This window comes from Dipodomys spectabilis, unplaced genomic scaffold (genome assembly GCF_019054845.1).
Source record: "Dipodomys spectabilis isolate Male_0828 unplaced genomic scaffold, ASM1905484v1 ptg000145l, whole genome shotgun sequence".
NCBI classification, from domain to species: domain Eukaryota; kingdom Metazoa; phylum Chordata; class Mammalia; order Rodentia; family Heteromyidae; genus Dipodomys; species Dipodomys spectabilis.
In genome coordinates this window covers 17,994,373-18,015,586 of record NW_024870822.1, presented here as the reverse complement: position 1 = coordinate 18,015,586, position 21,214 = coordinate 17,994,373, and the positions used below count along the sequence as shown (strand labels likewise).

Here is a 21,214-nt window from a genome sequence, read left to right as displayed (position 1 = left end):
CCCAAGTAGTAGCTAGGATTATAGGCTTGAGCCACAGGCACAGGGCTTCAAGGACACAGGCATAGTTCATTACTTGGTTTCTGATTTGCATCTACATTCTGTGTGCTTTGAATAGTCCAGACTCTGCTCTAAAGCCACTTAGTTAAAAAGTCTCATTTCCGGTGAGACTGAGTACAATTCTATCAAGTCCTGTCAGTCTTGTTTGTACGTTTACAATGTAGCCATCTAGATCTTTAATTGCTCTATTAAATCCTGTGTCATAGCTTCCAGGTAAGTTCCATTCCCAGGAATATCACCCCTTACATACTATGTGTGGAAAATTATTAACAAATGTATAAATCAGTAAAAGTTGAAGTCAACTGATCTCATTTTCTCCAACTCCTCATTTTTTCCCCTTCAGTACCAGAGGTTGTCTGGTGTCTTTGCTTGCCTTTTTTTGCTCAAGGCTGGCACTTTACCACTTGAGCCACCCTTCCAGTTCTGGCTTTTGCTTGTTAATTGATAAGACTCTTGGATTGCTCAGCCCAGGCTGAACTGATTCTCAGACTCCTGAGTAACTAGGATTACAAGCCAAGCATGAGCCCATGGCATTCAGCTGCTTCTCCCATTCTTAAAGAGTTTTAAAAAGTTGTATCCTGAAACATAACCCCTTTTTTTTTCTTTCATACTTAAAATCTGCTGTCTATCTTATATGAAACAGACCCTTAAATACCCTGAGCTTCCACAAACATGGGTAAGAGCTGTCGGTCATATCCCAGCTCTACCATCTTGATAATAAACTATATGACAAGAAACATTTGACCTCTGGGTGTTCTTTATCAACAAAATGCAGTAACCACCTTGTATAATTATCATGAGAATTAGATAACATGGGTAAAAAAGCAGCACAGAGATGGTAAGCAGTTAATAAATGTAACAATCCTTTGTACCTTATGAACCTAGTGCTTTTGATTATATTTTGAATCTTCAACCTGAATCTACTGAACCTTTTCTGCCAGTCTTTGTTCGGGTATTTTATGTCTCTTCAACTTCACCACGACAACACTTATTTCAGCTGTAACCTCCACACCTGTTTCCACATTTAATAACGTCTCTCCTTCCCCTGCATCCCTCTCTCAGTCCACTCCAACGAGGCCTCTATCTATCCACCCTTGACAGCTTACTGAAAAACTAATGAAATTAGTCTTCAAAAAAACAAGTCATTTTTAGTTCTCTTTTCCTCGTTAGCAGTACCTGCTATAATTCAGTAGCTTTCCAACTTCAATTAGACAAGATTCTACAGTAAAGGGATTCAACAGAAAATTGCCCATTCCAGTACATTCCAGTACTTTGTCCTAAAGTGAGCTCCCTTAAAACACCACTCAGAGCCTTTTCCCCACTGAAAGGCAATTTCTTTTCAGCCACCTCATAACCCACTTGTTGAATAGTCTAAAGGCTCCAAATGGACTTTTGTGACATTTATGGTGAAGTGTCTCCTTTAGCAATTCGAATGGTGCTATATAAATGTACTGAGCAGAAGTTACAGTTTTTTGGTTTTTTATGCTGGAGATTGAACGCAGGACCTTACACACGCTAAGAAGGCACTCATTACTGACTACGCCCCCAGTCCTACATGAGATTTAATTGACAATGCAGCAGTATTAAGATGTGGGGTTCTGAAGAGGTGATGCGGTCATAAGGGCCTTGTTCATAAATGGTTGAAGGCTGCTGTGGAAAGTCACCTCAAGAGCAGGTGGTTACAAAGCAGGTTCAACCCCTTGTGCTTTTCACACATGCTCTTTCTACCCTTCCGCTCTACTATGGATGATATCACAAGAGGCCCTCACTAACTACTGACATTGGGTTTGTAGATATCTCAGCCTCAGAATAACTTTTTTTTGGGGGGGAGGGGGGAGAGGAGTTGTTAGTAATCAAACCTAGGGCCTTAAGAATGCTAGTACATTTTCTACCACTGGGCTATAACAGGGTCCTAAACTTTTTATTTCTTAAATGAAGTCTTAACTATGTTGCCTAGCATTCAAAGAACTACCCTCTACAGTATATCCGGCTTAATTTTTTTTTTCACAATACAACAATTTATTTAATAGATGCTTAAAATGAATACAAAGGGAAATAAAGACCACAAAATTATACATACTACAACAGTGTGTCATATATTAGATGGTATAAATGAAAACACCAAGATGGTGTTCAACTAAAGAAAAAACTAAATATCCAAAACGCAGCACAACTGTGCTTGCTGCTTTAACACATCACACTTTTATGTGCTAGGGATTGAACCCAGGGCTTCACACATGCTAGCCAAGTGCTTTACTAACCTACACACTCAGCCCTCTTTTCTTTATAAATTATGAAGCCTGTAGCATTCTGTTATGGCAATAGGAAAGAGTAGTAGAGATAGTTTGCAGTGATATCCCCAACAAATGAATGAATTTCAATGGAAGATCACAGAGTTTGGGGCTAATTTTAAGAGTTAGAGGATTGGATGAGGTTTCTAAAACCTATTATGTTTTTTCATATGAGCAAGATGTCTCAATGCTTTCATTTGTAAAATAGAGCTTTTCTCTTTCAGGAACTCCATTTGCACACATTTCATCTCCTGCCTCCATGTCATTTCATTTTTGTCATTTTTATTCTCTTCCCTTGTGATTCAGTATTGTACATTCTATCATTCCGATTTAATTTTCACTTTTTATATTTCAATTTTTGAGTTCTCTTCCTGCTCACATTTCAGCCTATCTTCTTTATAGAAACTAAATTTTCATTATAATATTAGAGTTATAAACTGTTTCATATTGTTGAAATATTTCGAGGCAGTGTTTTTCTGGCAAATGTTCATCACCTGACATTATTTATTTCTCTATTGCAGTATCCTCATACAAATCCTGCATTCATTCTTTTTTTACTATTCAAACAACTACTAATACTTATTGAGAACCTCTATTAATAGGCACTCTCCTAGACACTGAGGGGTACATCAAAGTCAGTCTCTGCTCAAATGAAGCTTGCCTTCTGGTAAAGGAGAGCTACACAACTGTGTGTGTGTGTGTGTGTGTGTGTGTGTGTGTGTGTGTGTGTGTGTGTGTGTGTGTGTGAGATATTTTAAGGCAGAGTAAAGAGATGCAATGACAGAATAAGCACAGGCAGCAAGGGGTTGTAAGCTGAGTTCTAAGAGAACAGAAACATAATTAGAGCAGTAGATGAATTTTGGGTTTTATTCTGAAGATGAGACGACCTTGGAGAATTTTTATTAGAGTAACATGGTCAATATTGGTTATTAGGCTGTTGTGTTAAAAAAAAATATGGCGGGGCTGGGAAGGTGGCTCAGTGGTAGAGCACTTGCCTTGCATGCATGAGGCCCTGAGTTCGATTCCTCAGCACCACATAAGCAAAAGAAAAAGAAAAAAGCCGGAAGTGGCACTGTGGCTCAAGTGGTAGAATGCTAGCCTTGAGCTGAAGAACTGAAGGACAGCGCCCAGGTCCAGAGTTCAGGCCCCAAGACCGGATCCAAAAAAAAATATGGCAGGCTTATGGAGTTACAGCAATATTGTAGGTAAGCACAATGACTTGGACTAGTATAGTAATGGTTGTAGTCATGAGAAATGAATTCTGGATATATTTTGAAAAAAGAGCCAACAGGGAGGCTAGAAAGTTGGCTCAGTGGTAGAGTGCTTGCCTTGCATGCATGAGGCCCTGGGTTCGATTCCTCAGCACCACATAAGCAGAAAAAGCCAGAAGTGGCTCTGTGGCTCAAATGGTAGAGTGCTAGCCTTGAGCTGAAGAGCTGAGGGACAGCGCCCAGGCCCAGAGTTCAGGCCTCACAACTGACCCCCCCCCCCCAAAAAAAAAAAGTCAACAGTAACCTTTGTAAGATTGAATGTAGCATGTGAACATGAATAACCTCTTGCTAGGCAACAGTTGCTCAAGCCTGTAATCCAAGCTACTCAAGAGGTTGAGATTTGAGGTTCTCAGTTTTAAAGCCAGCAGGAAGTTTTAAAGCCAGAAGAAGGAGAAGAAGGAAGAAGAAGGAAGAAGGAAGAAGAAGAAGAAGGAAGAAGGAAGAAGAAGAAGAAGGAGAAGGAGAAGGAGGAGAAGGAGGAGAAGAAGAAGAAGAAGAAGGAGAAGAAGGAGAAGAAGGAGAAGGAGAAGGAGAAGAAGAAGAAGAAGAAGAAGAAGAAGAAGGAGAAGAAAGAAGAAGAAGGAGAAGGAAGAAGGAGAAGGAAGAGAAGGAGAAGGAGAAGGAAGAAGGAGAAGAAGGAGAAGGAGAAGGAAGAAGGAGAAGGAGGAGAAGGAAGGAGAAGAAGAAAGAAGGAGGAGGAGGAGGAGGAGGAGGAGGGAGGAGAAGGAGGGGGAAGGGGGGAGGAGGAGGAGGGGAGAAGGGAGGAGGGGGAGGGGGAGGGGGAGGGGGAGGGGGAGGGGGAGGAGGGGAGGAGGGAGGAGGAGTAGGGGGAGGAGGAGGAGGAGGAGGAGGAGGGGGGGGGGGAGGAGGAGGAGGGGGAGGAGAGGGAGGAGTGGGAGGAGGAGGAGGAGGGGGAGGAGAGGGAGGAGTAGGAGGAGGAGGAGGGGGAGGAGAGGGAGGAGGAGGAGGAGGAGGAGGGGGAGGAGGGGGAGGAGGGGGAGGAGGAGGGGGAGGAGGGGGAGGAGGGGGAGGAGGAGGGGGAGGAGGGGGAGGAGAACCTTTTGAGAGAAAAGAATTGTCATTTTCGTAGATTAAGAAAACTCATGGCTCATCAGTAAATCAGGTTCTCTCCAAACTTCTATGGGGTTTTCATGTTAGTGAAGGGTCAGGCTAGCAGAAGTTTCTTTCATGATTCAGGATTGTGTGTATGAATAAATGAAGATTAGATTCTATGTCTGTTCAAAATGCAACATCTCTGTCTCTGCCATTCTGGCACACTGGTCCTGCAAACACTCACCATAAAGCAAACACTCTGCCAGCTCACTGAGATCCTGGACATCCTGCTGTAGCCTTATGTGGGATTTGTTTTCAGTTCTTTCTCCATTTCAGTTAAGAGTTTGGATATCTTTTAGTTTTGTTGAAGATGGAGTTTGCACTTCTGTTTCTCATTCTCCTTGTTTGTTGCTTTTGGGTGATTTCCAAAGAAAGAAATGACTTCACTCTTCTGTCTCCAAACTGGAAGTACACATTAACTTTAACACCCAAATTACTATGGCATGAACTCCCATCAGCTTGATTTCTGAATGTCAGCTCCCAGTCCTACTCCCAGAAAGCATCCCACAATTATTTCTGGCAGGGGAAAAACCAAGGAATATCTCCAATGTGCTTGCCACAAAGAAAGCCCTATCATTACCAAACAATACCTTCCTTGTTCTCTCCAACATTCATGACTTCTATTCACTGCCCTCAACTGCTGCAAGGAGCCTAATTCACACACGAAAAATGGGGGCTCTTGTGACATTATCAATACCCAGATATTGCCTCCCCAGGCTAGAGTTCATACAGCACCATTTTGCCTGTCAATCTCTTCAAATACATGAAACCATTTCCAAAATAATTTTTTTTTTTTTGTCCAGTCGTGGGCCTGAACTCTGGGCCTGGACGCTGTCCCTCAGTTCTTCAGCTCAAGGCTAGCACACTACCACTTGAGCCACAGGGCCACTTCCGGCTTTTTTCTTTTTGCTTATGTGGTGCTGAGGAATCGAACCCAGGGCCTCAAGCATGCAAGGCAAGTGCTCTACCACTGAGCCACCTTCCCAGCCCCTCCAAAAGAATTTTTATATTAGAAATAAAAAATCAGCCTGAGAATTGAGATTCCAACATCAGGCCTGGAATTGTTCTTTTTTTTATTGTCAAGGTGATGTACAGAGGGGTTACAGTTACATAAAGTAATAAGTACATTTCTTGTCAAGAATTGAGGTTCTTTAATGTGGTACACATCTAATTCAATTTTGAGCTTCCAAATGGCCAAAACTAAAGGAAAACACACCATCAGAACCCCTGTCTGGTTAAACTGGTGCTCTTTTCCTTTCCCAAGCAGACTATTTCTTCGTAGTAGCTCCAAATAGAACCTATATTGTGTGTCTTTCCAGTATTATCCTTCAACCAGTGTTTAACACCAGAAATGATTTTGCCCTAAACCCAGGAGCATCTGAAAATGTCTAAATCATTTAGGTTTGTCATAATTTAGCACCCAAGAAGTGCTAAGGTAGATAGATGCTAGAGACTGCTAAGCATCTATAATGTATGACAAAGACCAACAAATGAATGATCTGGCCCTACAAATCAGTACTGCAGAGAATGAGAAATTAGTCAGCTTCAAGTAAGATGGGCAACCTGCCTTGGGACCCATGCTTTCAAGGATCCCACATGTTCCATATATATATTACCCAGAGTGTGCAGATGCCTCTGCTGATCAGATCTGGCACCAAACACTGGCATAGTGAAGCCTGTAAACATGAACATTTACCATTGAGACTAGGAAAATTCCCACATCTTTGCTCTATGTCTTTTGTTCTATGTTATTGAAACAGAAGAGCACTATGTTTAAGTTCCATGAACGTTTTGGCGTTTGCTTTTACTGGTGTTAGAGAGGCATTGCTTCCAAGTGAAGGAGAACTTGGCAGAAGTACTTCAAAGAGAGGAAGCACTAATTTGTCATCTCACATGAACAGTGCTATGGATTCTTGAACTATCATTTCCCAGGAGGGGAGAATATAAGATAGAGTGCAAGTCCCCATACAACTGAGGAATGCCTGCAAGAGAGAACTGGAAAAATATAGGAAACATTATTTTTTTAAGAGAATAAATAAGGGACTGCAACAACAACTGACGGACTGCAACAACAACTGACGACCTACAGGAATCAGCAACCAAGCAAAGACAGACACACCAAAACAAGATTGAAGAGCAGTCTCCTGAACCCCCATGCGAAAATCACAGAGAAAAATCACAAGGTTTACCACTACCCAGGACAGCAAGCTCACCTCAAAAGCCAGCAGCCACGCAGGGGAGAGCCCCAGTGGGAGCAAAGCAGGAATGGAAGACAAAAACTACATCCAAGGGTTGCTGGAGGCAATGACTCAAGAAATAAAGCGAGAAATGGATCAGAAATTGAAAGAGCACAAGGATGAACTATCAAAAGATATACAGGATATCAAACAAAAATTGGATGCAAAAATAGAAGCTGCACAAACCTCAGTAAGAAGTGAGATAAACGCCAAATTAGAGGTAATGCATACTGATATCACCTCATTGAGAGGTGAGATCAGTACTCTGAGAACCAACATTGAATCCATAAAGGGATCCATTTCCACCATGCAAACCACAATAGAAGCCACGGTCAACAGAGTGAATGAAATGGAAGGTAGAGTGTCAGATACAGAAGACAGAATACACCAACTGGACCAAAAAGTGACAGATATGGAAAAATCACTCAAATTAAACCAAAGGGAAATTCAAGAGCAAGCAGATAATGCTAAAAAATTTAACCTTCGCATAATCGGAGTGGACGAAGGTGAGGAATTCCAGAGCAAGGGAATGCAACACCTATTTAACAAGATAGTCAATGAAAATTTTCCCCACCTCAAAAACGACCATCTTAACTACATCACAAAAGCTTATCGAACACCCAACAAGCAAGATCCCAGGAGAAACACTTCTAGGCACATAATAGTAACAATGATGGATCTGAATAATAAGGAAACAATCCTGCATGCAGCAAAAATGAAGAAGGAGCTATACTACAACGGGAAAAAAATTAGAATCACTGCAGATCTCTCCACACAAACAATGAATGCAAGAAAAGCCTGGGAAAGCACCATACGAGCCCTGAGAGCCAATAACTGCCAACCCAGACTGATATACCCGGCAAAGCTAGCATTCACATTCGATGGAGAACTGAAAACTTTTAATAGCAAAGAAAAACTAAATGAATACATAAACATTAAGCCAGCATTACAAAGAATTCTAAGAGGGGGGACACAACCTGAAGAAAGCAACCAGGAACTGGGACCTGCCCCAAACAGGCATTACTCAAAGTCTAACTGAGCAAGCACAGGAGGAAAGGAAAGAAGAAAAACTTAGGAAAACGGAATGGCAGGGACAACAATGCATCTCTCTATACTTTCTCTTAATATAAATGGTCTGAATTCGCCAATTAAAAGAAAACGAACTGAGGACTGGATCAGAAAACAAGACCCATCCATCTGTTGCCTTCAGGAGACCCACCTCTCAGCCAAACATACAAACAAACTCAGAGTGAAGGGGTGGAAAAGGATCTACCAATCAAATTCCCCCAATAAGAAAGCAGGTGTAGCTATCCTGATATCTGACAAAATAAACTTTTCATTAAAATCAGTACAGAAAGACAAGGACGGACATTACATATTAATAAAGGGAACAATCCAAGAGGAGGATATAACCATCATCAACTTATATGCCCCAAATATCGGTGCACCCAGATATGTTAAACAAATGCTCTCAAACTTACAGAATAAAATAGATCCCAATACGATAATACTAGGAGACTTTAACACGCCACTCTCACCAAAGGACAGGTCTACCAACCAGAGGATTGGCAAAGAAGCTACCGAATTAAGTGAGGCCATACTTCAAGCGGAATTAACTGACATCTACCGAGTATTTCACCCTAAAACAACACAGTACACATTCTTCTCAGCAGCTCATGGAACTTTCTCCAAAATAGACCATATCATAGTTCATTCAAGGAACTTAAGCAAATACAAAGGGATCGACATAATCCCCTGTATCCTATCTGACCACAGTGGAATCAAGCTAGCTCTCAATAACAAAGCATACCGCAGAAATTTCTCTAATACATGGAAATTGAACAGCACACTCCTTAACAAGGCCTGGGTAACAGAAGAGATCAGAGAAGAAATAAAGCATTTCCTAGAACTCAATGAAAATGAAAACACCTCACAAAGAAACTTGTGGGACACAGCAAAAGCAGTCCTGAGGGGCAAATTTATTGCCCTCAGTGCCCACATCAAGAGAATGGAGACAGACCAAGTAAATAATCTCATGTTGCAACTAAAACAGCTAGAAAAACAAGAAAAAATGGGACCTAAAGCTACTAGACGAAGCCAGATAACCAAATTGAGAGCAGAGATTAACCAATTAGAAAATCAGAAAACCATAACCAAAATAAACCAAACAAAAAGCTGGTTCTTTGAAAAAATAAACAAAATTGATGGCCCGTTGGCAAGATTAATTAAAAAAAGAAGAGAGGAAACCCATATTAATAGGATTAGGGATGCCACGGGAAACATCACAACACGTACCCAAGATATCCAAACAATTCTAACAGACTACTTTCAAAAGCTATACTCTCTAAAGGAAGAAAATCTGGCGGAAATGGATGCATTTTTAGAGAAATACAAGTTACCCAAACTGAGCAAAGAAGAAGTTAACCAATTAAATAAGCCAATATCCTATAATGAGATACAGGAAGCTATCAAAAGTCTTCCAACAAAAAAAAGCCCAGGACCAGATGGATTCACAGCAGAATTCTATAAGACCTTTAAAGAAGAACTAATACCCATACTCCTCAAGCTCTTCAGAGAAACAGAGAAGGAGGGAGCTATCCCAAACTCATTCTACGAAGCCAATATCACACTCATCCCCAAACCAGGCAAAGACCCAACCAAAAAGGAGAATTACAGGCCAATCTCCTTGATGAACACAGATGCAAAGATCCTTAACAAGATTCTAGCTAACAGAATCCAGAAACACATAAAAAAAATAATACACTATGATCAGGTAGGCTTCATCCCAGAGACACAGGGATGGTTTAACATACGTAAGTCAATAAATGTAATCCAGCATATCAACAGAGCCAAGGTCAAGAATCACATGATTATCGCCACAGATGCAGAAAAGGCCTTTGATAAAATTCAACATTCATTCATGCTAAAAGCTCTGGAGAAAATAGGAATAGAAGGAACATTTCTAAAAACAATAAAAGCCATTTATGACAGACCAATAGCCAATATTATACTTAATGGGGAAAAGCTACAACCAATCCTCCTAAAAACAGGAACAAGGCAAGGATGTCCACTGTCTCCACTCCTCTTCAACATAGTCCTAGAACCCTTAGCCAGGGCAATAAGGCAAGAAAAAGACATTAAAGGGATCCGCATAGGGAAAGAAGAAGTGAAACTATCCCTTTTTGCAGACGACATGATACTATACCTCCACGATCCCAAAAACTCCATCCCCAAACTTTTAGAAATCATAAGTCACTTCGGCAAAATAGCAGGATACAAAATAAACCCACAAAAATCAGTTGCCTTCCTATACACTGATAACGCACAGGAAGAGAGGGAAATAAAGGGAGCAACCCCATTCACAATAACCTCCCAAAAAATAAAATATTTAGGAATTAACCTAACCAAAGATGTAAAAGAACTATTTAATGAGAACTATAAAAAGTTAAAGAAAGAAATTGCAGAAGACACTAGGAAATGGAAAGACCTCCCATGCTCCTGGATAGGCCGACTTAATATAGTAAAGATGGTGATACTTCCAAAATTAATATACAAATTCAATGCAATTCCTATTAAAATCCCAATGACGTACATCACTGAAATACAGAAAACAGTCCAAAAATTTATATGGAACAACAAAAGACCTAGAATAGCCAAAACAATTCTAGGGGATAAAGACAATATGGGAGGGCTATCCATGCCGAACTTCAAACTCTACTACAGAGCTATAATCACAAAGACAGCATGGTACTGGCACAAAAACAGACCCGAAGACCAATGGAACAGAATAGAAGATCCAGATATAAATCCACAGGCCTACAGCCAGCTGATATTCGACAAAGGAGCCAAAGACATACAATGGAAGAAACACAGCCTCTTCAACCGCTGGTGCTGGGAAAACTGGGCAGCCACATGCAGAAAACTAAAAGTGGACCCCAGCCTATCACCATGCACCAACATCAACTCAAAATGGATTAAAGACCTTAACATTAAACCTGAATCTCTGAAACTACTGCAGGACAGAGTAGGAGAGACACTTGAACTAATAGGCACAGGAAGGAACTTCCTGAACAGAGTCCCAGGGTCACAACAAGTTGGAGAGAGACTCGACAAATGGGACTACCTTAAAATAAAAAGCTTCTGCACAGCTAAATCTATCGCAACTAAGCTAGAAAGACAACCAACTAATTGGGAAAAAATATTTACCAGCAATATATCAGACAAGGGGTTAACATCCTGTATATACAGGGAACTCAAGAAACTAATCCCTCCCAAACCTAACAAACCAATTACTAAATGGGCAAGGGAACTAAAGAGGGACTTCTCAAATGAAGAAATAAAAATGGCAAAGAAACACATGAGGAAATGTTCATCATCCCTGGTGGTGAAGGAAATGCAAATAAAGACAACCCTGAGATACCACCTTACCCCAGTCAGAATGTCCCACATCCACAAATCAGCCAACGACAAATGCTGGAGGGGATGTGGAGAAAGAGGAACCCTATTACACTGCTGGTGGGAATGTACACTTATACAACCACTTTGGAAAGCAGTCTGGAGGGTCCTTAGAAAGCTAAAGATTGACCTCCCTTACGACCCAGTCATACCACTTCTAGGCATCTACCCTGAACAACAGGAACCAATATACAAGGACACGTGCACCTCCATGTTTATTGCAGCACTGTTCGCAATAGCTAGGATATGGAAACAACCTAGGTGCCCCACCACAGATGAATGGATCCAAAAATTGTGGTATCTATACACAATGGAATATTATGCAGCCATTAGAAATGACAAAATAATGGCATTTGCAGGGAAATGGATGGAGCTAGAAGGAATCATGTTGAGCGAGGTAAGCCAAGAACGAAGAGACAAACGGTACATGGTCTCCCTCATAAGTGGATGCTAAATCCAAAAGGTTAGTGATACGACAAAACTAACAGGACTTAAGAAACAAAGAACTCCCGCTCATCTGGTTGAACCACTACTAAATATCCTCATGCTGCTGATCACAAATATGGTATATAACATGTGAACACTGTTATATATTACAGACTGTGGTAGACAATTTGCTCCAGGGAAGTTAGAATGAACTTGTGACTTTGAAATTATGTAATCATTTAATCACAATCAAAAAAAAAAAAAAAAAAAAAAAAGAACCTCGGGGAAGGGAGGGAGGGAGGGGATGGTAGGGGGAAAACAATGGAGGGGGTAACAATGTTCAAGAGGAAGTGTACTCATAACCTCACTCATGTAACTGTGACCCTCTGTATAGTAGCTTTACAATAAAAAAAAAAAAAAAAAAAAAAAAAAAAAAAAAGAGAATAAATAAAACCTTCCCAAACTGACAAAAGGCATCTACCAGCAGATTTCACAATCATTACAAATCCCAATCATAATAAAGACAAGACAATCACACGTATAGGCATATTATAGTAAAAGCACTACAAAGTCAGAAAGAAAAACAAATGTAAATGGAGGCAAAAAAATTATCTTTTAATGGAGCAGAAATAAGCTCTGAAGAAGCTAGGAATAGAAGTAACATTCCTCAACATAATAAAGGCTATTTATAACAAACTTACAGCCAATACCATTCTCAATGGTGAAAAACTAAAACCATTTTCCTTAAATCAGGAACAAGACAAGGATGCCCACTTTTTCCAGATAGCCAGACCAACAAGACAAGAGAAAGACATAAAGGGAGATGAAATAGGAAAAGAAGTACTAAAAATATCCCTATTTGCAGATGACATTATCCTATACCTAATGGACCCTAGAGACTCCACCCCCAAGTTCCTAGAGCTGGTAACTTTAACAAAGTAGCAAGGTATAAAAAAATAATCCACAGCCAGGCACTGGTGGCTCATGCCTATAATCCTAAACTACTCAGGAGACTGAGATCTGAGGATCACGGTTCAAAGCCAGACCGGGCAGAAAAGACTGTGAGACTCCTATCTCCAATAAACCACCAGAAAACCAGAAGTGGCGCTGTAGCTCAAGTGATAGAGCGCTCGCCTTGAGCTGAAGAGCTGAGGGACAGCACTTAGGCCCAGAGTTCAAGCCCCATGACAGACAAAAATAATAATAATAATAACAACAACAACAACAACCCACAAAATCAGCAGCTCTTTTGTATGCCAACAATGAAAAGACTGAGAATGAAATCAGGAAATCAACTCCATTTGACATAGTCTAAAAATAATACCTAGAAATGAGGTTCAGTGCAACATTATTCACTATATCCAAGATGTGGAAACAGCCCAGATGCCTTTCAATGGTCAAGAAAATGTGTTATTATATACACAATGAAGAGGTCAAGGAGAGGTAGATAAATAAAGAGAAGACAGGGAGAATGCAGTCAAAATATTCAGTGCATTAATATGCAGTGCTGAGGGGCTAGGCGGGATGGGGGGAGAATGATGAACAGGGTGACATTATAAACTGATCTGTTAAATGGTAACCCCTTTGTACAATTACTTACAAGTTGGAGATATACTTAGCCTATGATGTAGCAGCTCTACACTTTCATACATACCAAAAGAAATGAATGCACATACACCAACAGCTGTGTATAAAGGTGTTTATAGCAGTAACATCTGCAGTAGTTCTAAGCTGGAAATGCTCAAATAGATCAATAGTGGAATAGTGAACTCTTACTCAACAATGAGATATGGTACAGTAGCATAAATGGAACAATTCAAGCAACGTGCATACCATATATATGATGTTCAATGGCAAAAAGAGACACAAAGGAACACATTTCTTTATTTTATTTGTACCAATTTAGCAAACAAATCAAACTAAGTCACAGCCTTTGGCAATACTTGCTTAGATAGTAAAACTAAACGGAAAAGCAAGTAAGGGACTAGAGATACAGCTCAATGAGAGAGCACTTGCCTAGCATGTGTGAGGCTCTGGGTTTATTCTCGAGTACCATAAAAAGAAAGAGAGGAAGAGAGAGGAAGAGAGACTGAGTTGGGGGTTGCCCACAGGCAATCTGGCGAGCCTGTTCCTGGTGTACACTTACATAAGGATTAGCTTTCTGATTACCCACAGAGCTGTGAGTTATTTGGTGTACTTTCTCTGTATACCTTGTACCTTGTATTATTGAAAGGTTTGTAGCTGAGTGTGGTGGTACATGTCTATAATTCCAGCTTCTCGGGGAGGTGGAAGCAGGAGGATCACTAGTTTGTGGACATCTCAAACAAAATTACCAAGAACCTATCTGAAGGAAACAAAAACAAAAAGGACTAGGCATGTAGCTCAAGTGGTGAAGAGCTTACCTAGCCAGCTTGAGGCCCTGGGTTCAAACCCTGGTACTGAGAAAGAAAAGGGCTTCTGCATATAAACACACATTCTGTTAAACCAACCCAGTTGAGGTTTGGCCTGTGCTTGGAGCATGTCAGCCAATGTCTAATTGTGTGTGTGTGTGTGGGGGGGGGGGGTCCTTCAGGTAGAAAACCCAGGGCATCTTCCTTTCTCCTTCACCTCTTAACTATGCCAGGCATTTGAAAGAAACAAAGGTAGGGTTTGCCCTAGGGGCTGAAACTTCTCTTCTAGTAAAAGACCCAAGCTTCCCCTCAGCCTTGCCTCTTGGCAGGGGACAAGGAGGTCAGAGAGAGCAAGCCAGGCTGAGGGGACCTGGCATCAGGAGACAGGGAACCCATGAAGGGCAGTCCCTGGAGCTCAGCTCTTAGGGATCTGCCTTTCCCATATGGCTTTAGTGAGAAAACACAAAACCCTCTCTAACTACCCATACCCCCAACTTCAATGAAAAGGTCAAGGGAATTTTCCTCCCCCTTAAATGGAACGACTCTTTCTTGGGCCCAGAAAGAATTATTTATCAGTGCACTCCGCATGCCTTTACAGGGCCTTTCTGTGCTCTGAGCCACAACAGACAACTTTCTTCCTGAAAGCTCAATTTATAGGCCAACTTCAAAGCCCAGGTCCTCAGAGCAGGGCACGGGGCTACAGTTTGGGGACTAACATCAAAGGGACTGCGCAGGTTGATCTGATGTCAGGTGGATAGCCACAGGGCTGCAGGAGGAGGCCTCCAAGGACAGGCCTGTCCTTAGCACCAGAAGCGCCCGGGGAGGCTGCTTGGCAGTGGCCAGGCTTCTCAAATCCCAGCTTCAAAAGCACTGGGCCATTGCATTCCCCACTCCATTGCAGGCGGCTGCCTGAAAAGGCTGGCAAAGGATGAGGACCGAACAGGACGGGTGTACAGCAGATGACCCCAAACCTGCATCTCCTACCCAGTCAAGAGAAGGAGGCAGGGCCTAATAATAGAAGAACTACATTGAGCACTCTTCTTCATAAAGAGTCAGATATGCGAGCAAAACCAGGCCAGTCATAAGAATGACCTGCTTTAGGTCTCACAATGACCCAGGTAAGGTAGATGTTAATAGACCCATTTTTCAAAGGAGGACATTGAAGTTTGGAGAAAGAAAGGGGAGGGGAAAGAAAGGACAAGGAGGGGGACAAAGAGAGGCAAAGAGAAGTGACTTGTTAAGGTTGTAGAGCAAATAAGGGCTCGTCTGATTTTGAATTTCATGAGCACTGCTTTTCTATACTGCTCAAAGAACTTAGAAATAAGGGGCTAGGAATGTTCTCTGGGGGGCACAGTCTAAGACACACAAGAGCAGAGAGAGACCAAGTCATCTGAGAGAGCAGTTTCCCTGGCTAACAGGCTATGACTTCATTATTCATTCAGCAGCTCATAAAACAACTTGTTTCTTAGCACCTTCTTTTGGCAGACATTGTTGTGGACACTAGGATAACACAGTAACAAGAAGATGTCCTTGTTGCCTGGAAGCTAATGTTTTCTAAGGGGATCAAGCAATATACAAGTAAATAAAATTAAAGTCTAATACAAGGTAGATGACTACGCCTGAAGCGCAGATCAACAGTGATGCATGTCATTTTCTAGCATTTCCTATGAGGCCAGGAACTGTTCTTAGCATTTTCTGTGTATGTTTAATCCTTACAATAACCTGACCAGGATACATATCAATATAATCTCCTTACATTACTGATGAGGAAAATGAGGCTGGGAGTAGTAAGGGAACTTGCCCAAGGTCACAGGGCTGGCAAGGCAGCCCTTGAACTAAGCATAGTCTATGAACCTAGCTACTCGGGGCTAAAAAACAAACAAAGCAAAACAGGAGTAGGTGTAGCTCAAGTGGCAGAGCCTTGCAAGCCTATCTTGTACTCTCTGCATTGGACTGCTCCTTTCCAGAATCTACCTATTGCTGGGAGTGAGTGGAGGAACCTTTCAGGGGCCAGACCGTGGGCTGGAGGAATGCTGAAGTGAAGATAGTGTCTCTCACTGGTATAGCCTAAGGACATCAGGACACTCTTAGACTACTCCCAGCTCCCAAGACTCAGGGAAGTGTGCAGTCCACTGGTCATTAATCTTAAAGACTAATTAGATCTAGACATGAGTCTTGAATGACTGTGTGGCTGGAGGAACATATTACTATAATTGTATCTGCCATAGTACAATGCGAGGTGTCCAAAACATAAGTATTTAATAGATGTGTTTATTATGTATGGTATTATTATTAACCATAACAACCTGATAATTCTGACCTGAGGTGAGTAGGCCTTCCAGTATAACTTCGATTTGACAACAGTGGGCAAGTCTCCAGGAGGGTAAAGAAGTATTGATTATAACCATGACCATACATACCATGACCATACAGACCTAGACCCCTCTGCTATCCTCTTCTCCAAAGTGCCAAGGTCAGCGATCCATCGCACTGCATGCACACATGCATACTCATGCATCTCACAGCTCAGCGGGGGCTCACCCTATCAGCACCTTCCCTAGGTGGGTCTCTGCATTGTCACTCCAAGGCCAGCCCGTCTAGAATGCAGGCAGACATCACAGCCCATCCACTCACACCCTCCTCTCAGTGGTCAGCAAGCATCTGTGATAAGCTGGGCACTGAGCAAAGGGCAGACTTCCAGGAGCTTGAAGGCTGGCCAGTGAGAGAGCTACTTGAGGACAATTCTGCATTGCAGAAGTTCTCTAGTTGGCAAGTGTGTCAGTTTCCATTTGACTCACTGTCACCATTAACCACCTAAGAACAACTTAAGAGAGGATTTATTTTAGTTCATGGTTATAGAGATTTCATCTCACAGTCCTTGGCTCCATTGCTTCTGGGCTCATAAGCAGGGTACAACATCATACCTGATAGAGCTTCTCACTTTATGGTGGACAAAAAGCTCAGAAAGAGGAAAGGACAAGGAATCTATGACCTACTTCCTCCACCGAGGCCCCAGCACCTCCCCAAATAGTGCCACCAACTGGGGACTAAGTGCTCAATGCATGAGCCTGTGGGCGTCATTTCATATTCAAGCCATAGCATTCTGCTACTGCCAATCCCACAAGGTTGTCTTACAATGAAAAATATACTTAGTCCCTCTCCAAGAGGGACAAAGCCTTAGTAGTTCCAACACCATTGTCCCAAAACCAAAGTTCAAGACTAAAGTCTGAGACTCAAAGTAGACGCTTGAGCTGTAAGACCCTGTTAAATAGTTACAATGGCCAAGAGTAAACATTCCCATTCCAAAAGTGGGGAGAATAGGGGCATCCAAAAGGGTAGACCCAAAGCCAGATTAAAACCAGCAGTAGCTCTCTGATGGCAGTTTGAACTCCAATGGGCGTGGGACACCTGGCCAGGACAGCGTTGTCTGTTGTAGCCCTCATGGCCTCTCTCCTGAGCTGCCTCCACTTGTTGCCTGTTTCTTTCCTGGTAGACATGCCAGGTTCCTGGATCTCCAACAGCCTGGGGGCTTCACTGCAGCTTAGGCTTCATACTCAAGGTTTTCTTAGAGACTATACCTAGAGAGACCCAGGCTCTGTCACACATAGATTGCTTGGTCTCTTGGTTTTCCTTTGAAATCTCAGTGGAAGCCTTAGTGACCTCACAATTCTATTCTTCATGCCTGCAAAACCAGTACACAAGTACCACATGGACAATGCTAAAGTCTGTTGCTAACTTCAGCTATAGTGGCCTCTGAAATGTAGACGTATTTGAACAAAGGGGAACGTTTCTCAAGGCAGCCCTGTGCAAGCAGGGTGCCTGGAGCTCTCTTTCCAAACTCTTTTCAATAACCCTGATATGGGCAGGTCTGACCAATCCTGGGATGTTCTCAACATCTCTTTCCTGTGGTTTCATGTTTCTCTTGAATGGCATTAATCTCTTCAGAAATCATGCCTTCCTTATCTCCAAATGTATAAACTTACCAACTTGTAAGTTTTTCTTCTTTCTAATCTACATTTTGATTTTGATTTGTAGTGTAATAAGTGTGACAAAAAGCAGTCAATAACTATGGCACAGCCTGAAAGCTACATTGGCCTTGAAATTCCTCTGCCAAATTAGTGAATCTATTACCTTTAAACTCAGACTAAGGCAAAGCCTCAGGACAGAGAAAAAACGTAGACAAGAAGAATGACAAAATGTACGAGAATGGCCTCTAGTCCAATTCCCAAGTCTGCGTTCACATCTGAAACCTCCGGGGCACCATCTTTACCATTCACATTTCTACTGGCATTCTTGTTTTCTGAGCACCCACCATAATTGCTCATTAAGTAGAGCTTACAGCAATCTAAGCCTTTTCTATCCCACATCTCCAAACATTTCTAAATTCTTCCTATAAACCAGTTTCAAAGGCTAGAAAAAAAAACCAACATAACCTTATTCACAACAACAATCCTACTTCTCTGGTAGCAATTTTCTTTGTCAGTTACTTTTACATTGCTGTGACCAAATGCCAGAGAAAGACAACTTAAAGAGAAGAAGGGTTTATTTTAGCTCATGGATTCAGCTCAGTCTTTGGGTCCACTGATTCTGAATCCCTGTGAGATATAATATCATAAGAGTAGGAGGCATGTGGCAGAGGCTTTCTTATATCATGACAGACAGGAAAGGGGCGGGGAGGCCAGAGGCTTGATATAACCTCCAAAGGCTTAACTCCAATGACCTACTTCCTCCAACTAGGCTCCACCTTCTAAGGTTTCCAGCACCTCTCAAAATAGTGCCACCAGCTGAGGACCAAGGGATCAGCAGGAACCTATGGCAGACATTCCATATACAAATCATAACATCAAGGGTCATAGACACTATCTCATTTTGTAGTTTGTATGCTAAGCAATTGAGAATGTGAAAATGATGCTGTGCCAGTTCTAGATTACCTTTCTTTTCCTTTCCTTCCCTTTTCCTTTCTTTTCCTCTCTTTCCTTTCCCTTCCCTTCCTCCCTTCTTTCTTGCTTTTGAGACAGAGTCTCACTATGTAGTCCAGACTGTCCTTCAACTGGAAATCCTCCTACCTCAGCCTCCCAAGCACTAAGATAGACGTGTGGCTCAGGCCTAGTATTTAAATATCTGACCGCTTTGCTTCCCTGGGAAGCCAGCTCAGATAAAATGTCCAGCTACCCCAATGCTTTCCTACTGTAAAAGATACTAGGCAGCTACTGGAGAGGCCAAGGGAGAGCGGACGCTGCCCAGCCATCCAGCTTGTCCAGCCACACCTGCTGCAGTGCCGCACATGTGAGTGAAGACACCGGGCAGCTCAGTCCCTGCCTTCCTTTCTGGAGCTGAAGATCTATCCAGCTGAGCACAAACAACCTCAAACCGCCTGAGATCATAAGCTGTTGTGGTATTAAGTCACCACGATGTTTTGGTACAGTTTACCATGCAGTAATAGATAAAGGAGAGAGAGCAGAGTCCCAAGGGAGGGAGGGAGGGAGACACGATGTGCCAGTGCCACACAGGGAGAGAGAGACTACAGGCTGAAGAGCGGCCCTCACCAGCGTCAGGTAAACAAGCACAAGCTGCCCTACTACGGGCCAAAGAGATAGAAACTGAGGAAGCAGAACGGCTCCCACCCGTGTGCATACTGCAGTTGCAGATGACAGAGCGAAGCGGCGGCGCTTCAGAGGGCTGCGGTTCGGAGGCACCACACAGCGGGCAGAAGCAGCTTCCCTGGAATGAATGCACAGGCAGAGTGAGGGGCATGTTCATAGTAGTCATTTACTGCAAGTAGGAAAAAGTGAAGCCTGTGTGAGCTCACCTGAGGTGTCTGGGCCCTCTCTGGAATGACGCAGAGACTCGGGCTGAGCCTCCCAGGATAAGCAGAGCAGGGAAGAGTCCATGATGTCTGAACTGTTGCTGTGACTAGTGGTTAGTGTGGCCTGGAGAAACACAGGCAACAGCAGAAAGGCCTGACAATGAAAACCAAGAAAACGAATTCCAATATGCAGGTAGATAAGCTGGCAGGGTGGGCAGGGGACGAAGGGGGGAGGGAGGATTATAGAACAAGGTGGAGGAACTTGGATATGAGGGGCAGAGATGGACCTAAAACCAGTTTTTCCTGTAATTCTGACTCCACAGTGACTCCCTCAGCCACTGTCTCAGTAGACAGGGCAGAGACTGGGCCAAAAGGGTCTTGCTAAGATGCTCAGGCCTGGGTTCTTTTGGCACAGGACCTCATTTTCTGGATCCTCTGCCTGAGCTTGAGTTCTACACCAAAAGGCTGTAGGAGGAAGCAGACCCAGACAAACAAGAAGCTAGAACCTTGGTCAAAAGGAGCTGTATAAACATTCGGGTAAATGCCCAAAAGTGGGACTGGTGGGTCATAGGGGAATTCTATGTGGAGTCTTTTGAGGAACCTCCATACTACTTTCCAAAGTGGTTGAACAAGTTTACACTCCCACCAACAATGAAGTAAGGTTCCCTTCTGTCCACATCCCCTCCAGCATCTGTTGTTATTAGAGTTCTTGATTTTTGCCATTCTAACTAAAGCTACCAGCACAACTATGTTTATTGCAGCATTATTTATTATAGCTAAGATATGGAACCAACCCATATGCCCCTCAGTAGATGAATGGATCAAGAAAATATGGTATATATACACAATGGAATTCTATGCCCCCATCAGAAAAAATGACATTGCCCCATTTGTTAGGAAATGGAAAGACTTGGAAAAAATTATATTAAGTGAAGTAAGCCAGGCCCAAAGAAACATAGGTCCCATGGTTTCCCTTATTTGCAATATTTAGTATATGTATGAGTCAAACAGAAAAGGTCAGATAAGGTGATGTTAGGAAAATGAACCCTACGATATGTATTTAAATGTTTTTTTCTTTCATGCATTTGTTTCTAACGCATTTGTAAGATTATTTCTTTGTTGCTTTGTATGTCCCTCCCCCACAGTATAACCCCTGCTTTCACTGTAT

The 21,214-nt window shown here is 42.4% G+C and overlaps 1 long non-coding RNA gene across 1 annotated transcript; it reads right to left on the bottom strand.

Annotated features, from left to right (window-relative positions):
* Positions 1 to 2,059: 2,059 nt before the first annotated feature.
* LOC122117695 lies at positions 2,060 to 16,678 on the bottom strand. Its single transcript, XR_006149225.1, has 3 exons — positions 16,667 to 16,678; positions 14,519 to 14,520; positions 2,060 to 2,257 (listed from the first exon to the last, which is right to left on the bottom strand). It is a non-coding gene; the product is annotated as an uncharacterized LOC122117695 (long non-coding RNA).
* Positions 16,679 to 21,214: the final 4,536 nt, after the last annotated feature.